The 13,613-nt window shown below is 43.5% G+C and overlaps 1 pseudogene; it reads right to left on the bottom strand.

Moving 5' to 3' along the window:
* Positions 1-4,427: 4,427 nt before the first annotated feature.
* LOC118530230 (epithelial splicing regulatory protein 1 pseudogene) lies at positions 4,428-7,368 on the bottom strand (annotated as a pseudogene).
* Between the last annotated feature and the right edge of the window lie 6,245 nt (positions 7,369-13,613).

Genomic DNA, 13,613 nt, shown 5'->3' on the forward strand with positions numbered 1-13,613 from the left:
GGTGTGCTGTGGGAAGAGGTGTGTTCAGGATTTTCCTATGCCACCATCTTGGATCATCCTCTATCATGACTCTTACTGCTGGAGAGCTTAATCACTTGGATAAGGTTATAATCCAATAATAACTCATCATCACCATCATCATTCTTCCTTCTCTTCCTCCACAAATGGTTATAGCTTTGACCTTTAGACTTACCCTTTTTTTCTATTATGAACCTTATCAGTTTCTGGTACCACAGATGTTCCAGAATTCATATGTTAAGGGCAATATATATATATATATAAGGGCTATATATACACACACACATACACACACACACCCCAACATATATAGTTGTTGAGATGTATATATTTTTCTTAATATGAAGAGGCATGAACATCCAACAAAAGAAAAAAAAAAACTTCATTTTCCTTATAGCAAAATCAACAGCCAAAATAATATTGCAGCATCAGTCTCCTCAAAAGCAACCCAAGAAGAGCTAGGTAGAAAACTATCCTATGCAAGTGGCAGTCTCACTCTCTAAGCAAGGGATAAAGAGGAATTTACTCTACTTAAAAAGGAGAAAAAGACCATTCATTGCTCTTATTCACTCCTACCTCTTTTTTTCTGAGTTGCCTTAGAAACAGATAGGAAAGAATCTTTAGGTTAACACTTTGGCATATAAATTTATCTTTCTAAGGGAAGATAAGCTTTTTCACAATCTAAAGATGTCACCACTGTCCAGGATCCCATCCCTTTTGAAATATAAATATGTAGGAAGATAATACTCTAATCCAAATGTCCATCATAGAATGCAAGTACCTGGGTCTTTGGGAGATGAGAGAGAAGGGTTATGGGTGGAATCAATTAGTTTCATCACTAAAAAACCCCAAAAAACAAAAAAATAACAAACAAAATGAAAAAACAAATGGCCATTCATCTGTTCCTCATTGCATGTGAAATATAAAAACTATTTTAAAGGAAGTGAAGGCAAACATTCTGTCTTTATAGCATAATATTTTCCATAGCTCAGGAGGCTAAGGTTTCTATGATAACACCATGAAATCTAGGGAAGATTTATTTTGCATTTTTTTCCTACACCAGGGCTGGAGTCATAGAGCTCTCCAAGGAGTGTTGGCAACTTTTATTGAATGATGGTAGTTAGAAACCAAGATTGGGTATCAAGTATGCTCCTTGCTACCCGAATGCCACACTTCTAGTCCTCCTACTTAGTAGACAGTGGCAAGAAATATGTGTGTATATATACAAATATATATATGTATACTAACCCATGTACACATATTCATCTATATTTTATTTCCATGTATAACTTGTTCCCTCCTTTCCTATCTCTATTCATCTATCATTTTTGTTTTGTTTCGTTTTATTTTTTAATCCACAAGTGCACATTAATCCTTCCCACCTTGTTCCAATACCACAGGGTTTCTTTTAGTGTTTTTCCTTTGCTTATTTGCAATTTCATTCTCTGACAGTGAGTAACCTGGGTTATGTTTTTGTTTTTAACATTAACACTATTTTTGGGTACAATAATTTTTAGTATAGCTAAAAAATACTTAGAAAAAAATAACAAGAACCTATACTTACCAATATTCCCAATTAAAGGTTAACCTACTCTTGGCTTTGCATTTAAATCATTAACAATTACTTTTAGTTAGCAATTTTCTTGGCTCAAGCAAGGTATCTACATTTAAAAAATATGTACTCATCTGTTTTCTGTATGTATGTATGTCTGTATTTATTTATTTATTGAGAGAGAAAGAGTATGTGTGTGTGAGCAGGGAGGGTAGGGGCAGAGGGAGAGAGAGAATGTTAAACAGACTCCACACCTAGCACAGAGCCCAGGGCGGGACTTGCTCTCACAACCCTGAGATCACAACCTGAGCCGAAATCAAGAGTCGGATGCTTAATCGACTGAGCCACCCAGGTGCCCTGACTGGGAGTATCTTTTATTTTTAAGCTACATATTTAAAATTAGTATTTGCAAGATTATTTTTTGCTTCCCACATTTGTCCTCTGAAGCAGAAGTAAGCGTTAGAAAATGGACAGGTTCTATTTCTCATGCTAGGGGCACACACAGGGTTTCTTTCAGTTTGGGAACCATCGTGGTTCTTACTTTCTAGAACACTTGAGCCTGCATCAACATTGAGCGTCTAGCAGCTTCCTCTGAATACAGGACAGAGATCCCCATATTCCTGAACAAAGTAGCCAATCTGAAGGACCTGTGCCATAGACAAGAAAGAAGTCTGCCTCCTTAGCTCTTTTTTAAAGATTTTATTTATTTATTTGACAGAGAGAGACACAGCAAGAGCAGGAACACAAGCAGGGGGAGTGGGAGAGGGAGAAGCCGGCTTCCCGCTGAGCAGGGAGCCCAATGCAGGCGAGAGAGGGAACACAAGCAGGGGGAGTGGGAGAGGGAGAAGCAGGCTTCCCGCCAAGCAGGGAGCCCGATGCGGGGCTCCATCCCAGGACCCTGGGATCATGACCTGAACCGAAGGCAGACACTTAATGACTGAGCCACCCAGGTGCCCCAGTAAACTCTCTTTTTTAAACATATGGGTAGAATGGCACAATTCTTTAGCTCTTCAGGGTGTCCTTCCAACATTTTTTACTCAACTGCAAAGATGATCCCACTAATGAATGCAATGGCTAATAAGACCCTCAACTCTGATTCCAACCAAGATCACTGTCACCAAGCCATCTTTCTCAATTGTTGTCTGTGTCCCTCCATCCTCTTTCTCCATGGAGTAAATAGTTGCCACATGCAGGGTTGTAGTACTCTTTCTTCTTAGGCATGAATGTGCTTTCTGGAGTTGGCAGACCCTCTATGTGAATGTCATACTCTCTGTAATTGTTCGCACCAGAGCTATCAAGGCTCCAGACTCATAGGGCTTTTCATAGGCACCTGGGGTCACCATGCCATCTTCCATACCTGAAATCATAATATGACCTTCTGGCCAGACCATGCTAACTCCTTCTACCAGAATCCAGAGTGATGTGCTTTCTGAGACGAAGAACAGAAATGGCTCCACCCACATCTTCTTAGTTTACTTGTTGTCTTTTGGTCCAAGCATCTAGCTAGCTTCTGTGCTAGGGAAGATTAAAAAGTTCTACAACCACAGGCCCTCACCTGGCAAAGCACAGGTGGATTTCAGAAAGAAAAAGCCCCTGTGCAGGTGGGGTCCCCAAGCTTCCTTCAACCACAACAGCTGAAGGAGAAAACTTTGCAGTTGGGAGCTTTCAGAGCAGAGTCAGCATGTATCTCTCCCAACAAGGGTGAGGAGCAATCATGGTAAGGTGGTCTATCTGGGGCTCACTGGCCCACCTCTGGCTATTCGGCTAGGGCAAAAAACAATGACCTTTAGGTAAGAGCTCAGCCTGGCCCATACTTTTTGACCTTGTGAGACCCTACACAGTCAAGCATGACTAACTTCTGACCTACAGAACTGTGAATAAATGGGTGTTCTTTAAGTCACTAAGTTGGGTTAAATTCGTTAGGCAACAATTGAAAACTAATACAGACATCCTATCACTGCCTCTTGGCACTAGGGCTGTGGCTTAATCTAAGAAAATCTCAATAGCAGGATTTTGGCTTAACCAGATTAATTGTATAGTTGGTGGGGGGAGTGAAGGTGAGGTGTGGGAGGAAAAAAAGAAACTCAGATTACCTGGTGTGAAATAATGTGTGTGTGTATATATCTATCTGCTCCTGATTCCTGATGCAGAGCTCCTAAAACCTCTTGTAATAGAGGTGTTAGGTGAATCTTTTTTCCTAACATTTCATCTTTGATCCCAATTGCTGACACAGAGCTCCTAAGTCCTTTGCAATTTCCTGAGTAATAGCAACATCCAATGTTGGATTTCTAAATCCTTTGGAATATCCTGAAGTGTCTTTTGTTCTAATGAAGTGACTTTTGGTGGGTTCTTCAATGGGGGCTGGTCACAGAAAGACCAAGCCATGACTAGAATCTTGGGACTTTCAGCCCTACCTCTCATTCGCCCTAGAGAGGAGAGGGACTATAAATGGAGTTAATTATCAACCATGCCTATGTGATGAAGCCTCCATAAAAAAAAAAAAAAAAAAAAATCTCAATTAGAATGCGGTTCAGAGAGCTTATGGGTTGGTGAGCACATTCACACGCCAGGAGGGTGGCACACCCCAACTCCACAGAGACAGAAGTTCCTGTGCTTGGGACCTCACTCTATGTACATTTTCACCTGGCTGTTCATCTGTATCCTTTATCATAGGTTTTATTATATAATAAACTGGTAAATGTAAAAACAAAAAACAAAAAAACAAAATGTACCCCATCCCATGAACACAAAGTTCAATTCCTCATCTGAATACTAAAAGACTTCTGATCTCTTCCTTCACAGTTTGTGTGTGTGTGTTGTTGTTGTTGTTGTTGTTGTTGTTTGTTTTGTTTTGTTTTTAAGGACACTTCTGTGCTGCCATAAATACTTTGTCTGTAGACTACATCTGGATAATGGCATCTCCTTATGGGTAGCCCTGATGATTCTATACCATGTGAATCCTGTGAGTTTGAGTATCTGTAGAAAACTCCCCCAAGAAAGTCCAGGATGCCCTCAATTGAGGCTGCATAGGAAAGATCTCAAAGGTGTATATGGTCTTTAACATTTATAAGAGTACAAACTGCTAAGGCAGCACTGGAATAATGGTTAGAAGAGAAATGAGAGGGACTGAGAATTGATTCATTACCTGCTAAACTTCAGCTGCTCTGCTCTTGAAGAGTTCAATGTATCTTTTACCCAACAAGTCCTTATGCTTCCTCAATGTATTCTGTACATATTCCTCATGAACAAAGAAGACAAAAGCATTTCCTGTTGGCCTACTGTCCAGGGAAGTAACAAAGAAGATGTCTTCCTTCCAGTAATGAAAGACCACCACTTCATCAGTTGTGAGAACTCACATGCAGATGATGACGTTAGAGAGGAACTGGGCTACTTCTTTGCATGTACCACAAGTAAGTTTAAAAGAAAATCATCACCTGTTGCTTTGTAAAGCTCAATGTACTGGGTCTCCATGTGATATTTGAGCCTCTGCAGTGCTAGGTCTCTGTGCTCCTCACTTACAAACCTAACTGGGGCTTCTCTATTCCTTCCCCCTGGGCATTCAAAGTGCTGTACTTCCCACAGCAATATCAGGTCATTTGAGGAATCATGCAACATCTTGATCTGGACTGCCATAGTAAACCTTGAGTTCTGACTACAGTGTTATCAATAAGTTCCATTTTGCTGCAAGTGCCACTTTGAAATTTGGAACTTACTATCTCTGGATCTGAAAACCTGTGATTATAGGGCTCTGAAATCATTGCTAAAATTATATTCCCCACATCTAACTTGAGAGGTTCCATACTGGGAGACTGAACTATTCTCAAAATTTAAACACTATGTCATTGCTGCAATATCCAGTTTATCAATATCAGATGAACCAGAGTAACACTTCTTGAATTCTCTTCAAAGATAGAAAAAAAAAAAGAAGATGAAGAAGAAGTATTCAGGCAATAATACATTCTTCCTGGAAGCCATGGGATGTAGGATTTGCCTGACATGAGGTTGCCTATTAGTATAGAGACAGAAGGAGGTTCCTACCCCAATGTTCAGTTCCTTGCTCACTGACTGGTTAAACTGTCTCAGGGCTGGGCCCACCTGCTGCTGGGAGGTTTTTGGCATGGATTTAGTTTCTTTACAATTTTCCATCAGTTCCAACTGATCCAGTCTAACTAGTACTTTGTGCCAGTTACTTTGTGTAATTGTTGTTGGCCAGATCCACAACTTTCCATAACAGCAGGATCGGCTCCTTCTCATTGGAGCCCAGCTGGACCTCTCAGGTGGCCGCAGTGGTGATCCCAAAAAGCACTATCAAGTAATCCAGAGACTCATGATAATAGGTGGGGAGAGAAGGGGCTCTGAGGTACTGAGTGGGGGTGGAAGTGAGAAGGATAAAACCTGCGATAAAACTTCTTCTATGAGAAAAAGAAAGTGATCCCCACCCCTCACTCCTTGCTACCCCTAGTGCAAAAAGGGTAGCTAACTACCCAAGTCCACACCAGACTAATACTCTACACCCTGGGCAGGAAGCATGAAGCTGTCAGCCTCCAAGGGCCCGGGAGGGTTCTTAGGGTAAGTGGTGGAGTTGCGGGAGCCACCAGCCTCAGTGGGCTTTCTCAGGCTCAAGGGCCCTGCTGCTACATCTTCCCCTAAGGCCTTGGTGATGCCACCTTCTTCACCATCAGCGGCTTCACAGTGCTGCTCAAAGGCAGCTATAATCCCAATGAGCTTATAGAAGTTAATGAGGCACCTGGACCAGGTAGGAGCCATCCTGGTGACCCACCTGAGCCTTGACAGCCTCTGTGGCCTCACTAGTCTCCTAAAACAAAAGTTGGACTAGTATGATGAGGCGGCCATCGGTGAAGGCTCTAGGGAAGGCAGGTTTTGCAGGCTTATCTCACCCAACCTGGGTGTCCTGCTTCTCAATGCCAGTGTGCCTCACAGCTGGTGCCCTGTGAGTACTAGGCGGAGCTAGCCCAGAGCCTTCTGGACTGGCGGAGCATCACACCCCTACCCCTGAGCCACTGGCTACTGCCAGCCCAGCCTGACAAATCCTTCTAGAAGACAGTTATGGCCAGCTGCACCCAACTCAGCCTACACCGACTGCACGCTGGCCTCCATGTGTGCCTGGCTGGTGTGGCACCCCATGGCCCCACCAAGAAAGGTGCTGTTCCCCGGTTGCAGCCAGGTCCCTTAGGAGGTAAACCCAGGAGCCCCTCAGAACCATCCCCGGGAGGTACACAGGGCAGCCTCCCCTGTGGTTGGTGTCAGGAAGGCGGATCTCCAGGTAGCCCTCAAGCCCAGCAGAGCGCACAGCTCATCCCGCCCAGGTGTCCCATCCACGGAGAAAGTGCCCAGTAGCTCCTACCCTGTTCCAGCTGCCGGTGTGGAAGAATCAGCCAAGCAACTTCCAGGCGCCCCGAAATGGTGGCCACGCCCAGCCTGGAGAGCAGCCTGCCAGTGGGGCTAAGGCCCTCGGGTCAGACAGCAATAGTTTGGAGGAGAAAACGCTGGAGCTGTTTTTGGTCAGCAGCAGCTCCTGCCCTCGCACTCTCTCGCCCGCCGGAGCCCACCAGGCTGAGGTCAGGAGGTGGCTGTCGCTGAGTCCCCTGCTGGACATGGACGCGAGACCAGGTGGTTCACCCACGGTGACCACTCCCTCGCTGCCTGCCGAGGGCGGCTACGCTCTCCGCGCCACACAGAGATGCCTCTCGGCTTCCTTTGAGCATGCGTTGCGTTGAAGCGCACCACTGCACTAAGGCGAAGGGGGACTGGCTGAGGCTCGCGCACCCGGGCCGCATGCGCGGTTCTCTACTTCCTCGCACCACGAGGGCTTGTGTCTGGAGTGGTCGGGAGAGCTTGAGCACTACAAGGCTGTACCCATGGTACCGACACCCCTCTCCCCTTGCAGCTCCAATGGCAGGGGCGGGCGGGTGCTCCAGGGGCGAGTCCCTACCCACCGTCCCCTGGCACCATGGACTCCGACGAGGGTAAGAAGGACTTCGGCGTTCTTCGGCCCAACATCTGCATCGTGGACCTCACCCTCTGCGAGGGTGAATGTGCTGTTCACCCTCCCCGCAGCAGCCCCGGCTGTCAGCAATATGAGGGCCTCAGCAATATGAGGAAGTCCCTGGTTCACCCCAACGCTGGTACTACCTCCCTCAAAGCCACTCTGGTAACTGCCAATCCAAGGAGGGTGGATGTTGAGGGCAAGGCCAGTGGGCAACTCAGAGTCTGGAGCGAAGCCAGTGACAAGGGGCCCAGGTCCTTATCCGGGTCATCCGGCAGCCGGCTCCCTCCGTTTTCCCCTGCCCTGCCCTGGGTCTACCTCAACCTGGCCTACCTGCACATCTGGGCAGCGCCCACCTGGTGCATGAGGGTTTTTTTTGCGGGTGTGCATGCCCTGCTACGTCATCAGCGTCCAAGACCAGTGCAAGGAAGAGGGCGAGGGTGCAGTCCTGGTCAGGCTATTGACCCACAAGCAGAAGTGGGGCCGTGACCTCCATGACCCCAATACTCACCTTCATTTACGTGACGACGCACAAGTAATACGAGGCAACGTACGCTTGCACCAGGTGCTGGGCATCACAGTGCTGCGGGCAACAGCACAGCGTCCACACAGGTCAACGCCTTCTGCACCTGCAAGATGGAGTGCTAGCTCAGACCGTGACACCCACACCTTCGTCCCAGAATCTACCACTGTGCTGGGATTCATCTACGTCAGAAATAAACTAGGTACTCCATTCAAACACTCCCCCTCCCCCCGCCAATGTCCACAGATCCTGTGAGTATGTTACCCTACATGGCAAGAGGGACTTTGGAGGCATAATTAGGGTTAAGGTCCTTGATATGGGGAGATTATCTTGTATTGTTAAAATGGGTTCAATATAATCAAAATGGGAGAAACTCCTGGTGTAGTCAGCCAGACAAAAATGTGACACCACAGGAAAAAAAAAAAAAAAAGTTAGTTACTCTCTTTGAAGGATTCTCCCTAGAGCCTCCAGAAAGGAGTGCAGCCCTGCCAACACCTTGATTTCAGCTCAGTGAGACCCATGCATATAGAACTGGAAGATTATAAATTTTAGTTATTTAAAACCACTAAATTTGTGGTAATTTATTACCGAAGCAATAGATATAATTTAGTCATGGTCATGAAGGTCTGGAGCACAATTGAATTTGACCTCTAATGCAATGGATGTACTTGAGAAACCCTAAACTGTACTTTACCTGTGTTGGAAATGTGTGACTAGCATTGCAAGGAAAAAGAAAAGACATAACGTGGACATTTGTTTTTCTTTGTTGTTGTTGTTCTTCTTTTACTAGGCAGCATCTGAATATTTCAGATAAATCCAGGAGAAGTTGGATATGGGGCCTGGCTTAAACACTAAATGAGGACAATATGCCTCTTCTCAGAATCATCATTTTGGAATGAATAGGAACCTAGGAAGCCATAGGCAAGCAGTGCAATGGTGAGTGTTCTGGAATGTCTAGATCCTGTGGCATGACAGCAAATTTATTGTAGGTGGAATTTTACTAAACAGATTCTTGGATTTATGGTATTTCTTTAAATTGTATGCCATTCCATTTCTACAGTGATTAGCTAGGTTGTATATACAATGGACCCTCTGATAGCTGTCTAATATTTTTTAGCACAAATTACAGAAATAATTCTATATTGTTTGGTATTAAGAATACCAACTAGTATATTTCCTCTCCCCTCCTAACCAGAACCTCAAAATTCTTAGTGATCATTCTGCCCCCCAAGTACAGGAGTGAGCCTTAATTGACTTGTATCAATTATTACATCCCGGATGTACTGTGGTGGTTGGTTAGTATATGGTTGTGTGATCCAATCTGGGCCATTGAGAAGTGGGGCAGCTTTTTCAGAAGGCATCTGTTTTGTTCTGGGTATGACTGCCTTTACTATTTATTTCTATAACACTCTGAAATGGTGAATGTTAGAAAAAAATTATCCATCATTCAAGATAAGGAATAGCATATCTGTAACTTTATTTTGGAGTCAGAAAATCCTGGATTCTATACTGAGTAGTATAGATTAGTATATTGATTAGTACACAGGTATTATAACAAACTGAGCAAAACATTTGTGTATGTGTATGTGTGTGTCTTCTAAATAGTGACAGATGCAATGGTAAAACTTAGCTGGAAGTAGGTATAGTGAGTAAAGGGGATATTTGCCTTTAAACAGAACTGGAACAGAATGGATTATGTCTTAGCAGGCCAAGAATTCCTCCATGGTAACTAGGAAATAAAAGAATAAACTGCAAATAAATAAATGAATAAATAAATGTGTTTTTAAATATATCAGAGACCAGTTGAAGCAACAAGGACCAGATGCACTAAAATTCCAGAGAAAAAAAGCCTTTTAAAATGATTTAATGATTGCCAGCTATTTCATTCCCTCTGGGAATTTGCCAGATCCTGGCATAAGTTGTGTTTCTATTGGCCCTACTAGACAAATTTTATAGGGGAATAAAGAAACAGCAGAAATTTTGACCATCTTATAGTGCTAGCATCTCAGACCGGAAACTGGATGTTCCAGTTATACATTTGTCTGGAAAAAAAAAAAAAAAGCACTTCAAAATTTAGGCTTAAACTTTGACTCAAAACAACAACAATCTTAGTTTCTCATAGTTTCTGTGGGACAAGAATTCCAGGAAATATCAGCTGGGTGATTCTGGCCTAGAGTCTCTCAAGTGGTTGCGTTCAGGTGTGACTGGAGCTGGAATGGTGGAACGATGGAATAGCTGAGGGCTAAGTGGCTCTTTCTGTCTTGGTTTCTCTTTCTCTCTCTGTCCATGTGGTCCCAGAGCTTGTCATATAATCCCTATGGAATAGTTTGGGATTCTTCACAGTGTGGTGGCCTCAGGGCAGTTGAATTGTTAACATTGCCTCAGAAGGCTGTAAGAGTGAAAGAATCCAACAAGAAAGGCTGAAGCTGAGTCATATTTTATGAGCTAGAGCTGACGTTGTGTTCCTTCCATCATACTTTTGAAACAAAATCCTGACCAATTTGAAGGAGAGAGAACATAGATTCCACCCCTCACTGGAAGAATATCACAAGTCACATTACATGAAGAATATGCAGCATGAGAGTTATTGTGATGGCCATCTATGGCAAGTACAATCTGCCTCACCACATTATGCACCTGACCCAGACACAAGAGGCCTTTTCACTATGAGGTATTTTCTGAGTTCTGGGTCAGTGGACTAGGCCAGAAAAGTGGAGTGCATTCACCCATAGTTTCACAGTGCTTTGGATACAAGGTCTAGCTAGAATGAAGGGTCTGCAACAAAGCCAAGGTTGGTCTCCCCTTAATTCACTCAGCAATTTTTAATCTCCTTGGAATGAGGTTAAAAATTCAGCTCAAGACTTCTGGAGGATAGAACTCTCAAGGTTGAGGGAAAGGAACCTTGGGTTCAATTAAAAGTTTGTAAGGAGACTTAGTCCATTAAAGCTGCTATGACAAAATACCACAGACTGGGTGGCTTATAAACAACAAACATTTATTTCTCACAGTTCTGGAGTCTGGAAATCCAGGATGAAAGTACCAGCATGGTCAGGTTCTGGTGAAAACCCTCTTCCAGCTTTCAGACTGCTGGCTTCTTGCTGTGTCCCCTTATAGTGGAAGAGACAAGCTAGCTCTCTGTGGGCTCTTTTATAAGTGCACTAATCCTGTTCATGAAGGGTCCACCCTCATGACGTAATCACCTCCCAAAGGCCCCGCCTCCTAATACCATTACCTTGGGCATTAGATTTTTAACATATGAATGTGAAGGAGTCACAAACATTCAGACCATAGCAGAATCCATCTGTGGAACTGGGGTTAAGCAGAATTGCCCTGAGTCTAACTATACCTATAAACCATTCTCAACCCAGCTCAATCCCCTATTTTATTGAGATGATTGGCCCTTCACACTATCTGCCCAAAAGAAGAAAATATATACCCTTGCTCATGGAAGATATTATTGGAACCTCTACAGCCAGTTCTGTGCAACTGTTGTCATTACTTTTACACCTGAATATGTAGTTGGAATCAGTGTGTTAAATGCTTCTACTTCTCTTCTCATAAGTTCCAGAAGGGATTCCCCTAATGGAAAAAACAAACAAACAAAAAAACACATGTAGAGAAGTGCTAAGAACTTCAGGGTCCCACCATTCTAATAATCCTGTTAAACATGAGTTTTTGTGACTGATGATTTTGAAAATTGGAACCTCTGGCAATGAGAAGCAGCCTTCTCCTTGGGGATTTATATTCATTATCTCCCTGGAATGGCTACCAGGCACATTTATTTTCAAAAGCAGCTATTTGCTTATTATTCGACTCTTGTATAAACCAAGCACATGACCTATGAAAGTCCTCTGACTCCCAAATCTAATATTCCTATTAAGGTGTGCATCAACTCACACTCAATGATTAACAAAGAAGATAGGGTCCAGAAACCTAGCTAGTCAAATGGAAAAGTTAGATTCAAGAACAGAGCTGACTTGGCCCCAGGAGCTCTTGAGTTTTATATGAAAAAGTGTCAACTATCTCATTAGGGAAAACTCCATTTTCTACTCCATGGACTGAAGCGAAGCTACTGACTCAATGGGGTCCTCAATTCACAGAGCTTCCCCTAAATATCTGGCCAGGTTCACTGATAGTTTGGCTGAGGCCAAACCTCATGGCACCCACTGGTGGCAGCTGTTCCATCTCAGCATCAGCTATGCAGAACTGAAAATGACATGGTCTCTCTGTTTAGTGGGCTGAACCCAAGGCTGTTGTCATTTATCTGGATACTCCCCTTGATTTAACTTGTTCTATCTTCACTGAGTCTTGAGCTATTGCTCAAGAGGTTGGGTTCTTGTTTTGTCTCCCATTGCAAAACTACAGACTGATAGATTAAAGACACTGCTCTTGGGGAATGTATATGGTGGAAACAAATCATGGCTACTAATCAGACTCTATGGATCATTCACATAAGAGGCACACAGTAAGGGCCCTTTATCTGAAGAGACCAAACAAAGTCAAGCTCTAATTAAGATATTTCAACATCTAGATTATCAGCACTACTGCCTGTATTCATAATTGTACCAGACATGGCACTGAACCACTATTCTAGGCTGGGCACAAAGTAAATCTAGTTCTGATGCAGGGGCCAGCACTATGTGCCAGATTTGTGACTCCTGACAAAAGTTGGTTCATTTGTCGCATAACAGTGTGGTGCAGATTATGGCTCCTGCTCACTCCTGACGTACTGACTGTACCAGAACTTTGACCACTGTCAAGACTATCTGGTGGGACCACAACAAAGTTGGTACTTTTTCAAGGTATAATCAGCTGATTTTGGCCATATAATTATAGCTCTTGGAACTAAACTGTGTTATGTTTTCAGCTTTCTGGACAATTTCCCATGTGGTAATGATGCACATTTTTTTCACAAAAGCCACTCAACGATGGCTGGTAATTAATGTTTTGATAGACTTTCCACACACCCTAATATCCACAAGCATTTGGTATAATGTATTGAAATACCCTCCTCAAAAATCCATTCAAATAATTTATAACTCTATTTCCCTTCCCCTCTCCAGTCTACACACCTTAGTAAGGCAGCCGAATGATGGCAAACAATTTTGTTTCAGCTACCTGTATTCTCTTGATGGGTTGATGTGATAATAGATCATAAGGAAAACGAACACTTACTTACATGCAGTGATTTCCAAGTCCCCCTACATTGGCCCACAAAGTAAGGGACAAATAGATGTCTGTACATTTTGTAACATTCCACTTTTCTTTATACACTCATGTTTTCAGATGGAAGAGCTGGTTTCCAGTAAGTGCTGATTAGAAATAGGTAAAACTATGGCTACTGGAATGGGACATATAGATTTGGCAGCAGAAGAGCAACAGCTCTGATATCTGGAAAGGGAACACCTCCTGGAGATACAGAAGAGTGAGGGGGAATTAATGATCTTTGTCTTTTACAGTCATCCCTGGAATTTTACCCACTAAGGAAAACACCCTAGTGCAACTCTCCCAAA

The sequence above is a fragment of the Halichoerus grypus genome, chromosome 9 (assembly GCF_964656455.1).
Source record: "Halichoerus grypus chromosome 9, mHalGry1.hap1.1, whole genome shotgun sequence".
Lineage (NCBI taxonomy): Eukaryota > Metazoa > Chordata > Mammalia > Carnivora > Phocidae > Halichoerus > Halichoerus grypus.